At 40.1% G+C, this 1,405-nt stretch overlaps 1 pseudogene; it reads left to right on the top strand.

The window, feature by feature from the left end:
• The first annotated feature begins 698 nt into the window (after nucleotides 1–698).
• Nucleotides 699–1,342, top strand: LOC102473437 (protein phosphatase 1 regulatory subunit 42-like; annotated as a pseudogene).
• Nucleotides 1,343–1,405: the final 63 nt, after the last annotated feature.

Genomic DNA, 1,405 nt, shown 5'->3' with positions numbered 1-1,405 from the left:
ACATGCCAGGCACATGCATATGGCCAGACCGTGATGGAATAGGGAATCAAAGGAAGATGGATTGTGAGGTGACCAGGTCTTATTTTGAGAGGTGCTTTATTTCTTTCTCTTTCTCTTGTGTGTGGACTCAAATGCATCCTCTGGCATATACTATTTTAAAGAGGAGGAAAAAACCAACTGATTCTTTGAAAAGATTAACAAAATTGACACAATTTTAGCTAGGCCTATAATGGGAAAAAAACAAAATCAAAAACAAAAACAAAACAAAGACACAGATTGGTAATGTAAGGAATAACATGGGAATTCACGATAGACCGTGCAGGCATGAAAAGATAATAAGGAATACTACCAAAACTCGCAGAACAATCCCGTACCGGGAAATGGTGGCCGCCATATGTTCTGGTTAACGTTTGGCCCACTAAAACGGTGGTAGTAGGGATGCTTCAAAACTTCTTCGCGCTAACAGGTCCACGGAAGGTCTTTGCAGTGGCCACCATCACTCCTCGCCCGCAGCGTCATAGAGAACTGAGCTCCCTGGAGAGCTTGTACTGCGACCTCGCGAGATTTCCCGCGGGTCGCGGCCAGACCGGAGCGTCTCGTCGCCTGACAACCGACCAGCGCGTCTGGGGAGCCTGACGCCAGCGAAACTTAAACAAAGCAGAGTTGCTTCCCGACGGTCCCACAGACACAGGCTAAAATTGGAGATAAATAATACCTAAATCTGCTTCTTGATATGTCATGAGAACAGAGCTACCGCTGAGAGTTTGACTTACAAAAATTATGGTTCGACTGGCGTTGGATCTAATTGCCAAAAACAGCAATCTTAAACCTTGAAAAGAAGAAACAATTTCACAATACCTGAAGCAAATAACTCTTGTAAACTTTTCAGACAAAAACATAGATGCAATTGAAGACCTCTCTTTTTGCAAAAATCTTAGTGTTTTATATTTATATGATAGCCGTTATTAGTCAAATTACTAGCTTGAATTATGCCACAAATCTGACCCACCTGCACCTACAGAACAATTGTATTTCGTGTATAGAAAGCTGCAGATCATTTTAAAAAAAAACTGTAAAAACTGTATCTTGGAGACAACTTCATTGCTGTCATAGAAGGTTTAGAAGGATTAGAAGAACTAAGAGAGCTTCATGTTGAGAGTCAGAGACTTCCCCCTTGGAGGAAAGCTTCTGTTTGAACCAAGAACTCTTCATTCTCTGGCAAAATTCCTCTCTATCCTGAATATCAGAAATAACAATATTGATGATATAAGAGACTTAGAAATACTGGAGAATCTTAATCCGTGCATAGAAATTGACAACCAACTTCATTCAGCATGTGAAGGTAGTATAAAGAAAATTAATTTAAAAATATTGACATGAAATCATTGAAAAGTATTGGTATGTT

Source organism: Tupaia chinensis, unplaced genomic scaffold (assembly GCF_000334495.1).
Source record: "Tupaia chinensis unplaced genomic scaffold, TupChi_1.0 Scaffold148881_1, whole genome shotgun sequence".
Classification (NCBI taxonomy): domain Eukaryota; kingdom Metazoa; phylum Chordata; class Mammalia; order Scandentia; family Tupaiidae; genus Tupaia; species Tupaia belangeri.
Note: the sequence above shows the minus strand (reverse complement) of the source record. Positions and strands in the feature narration are given on the sequence as shown.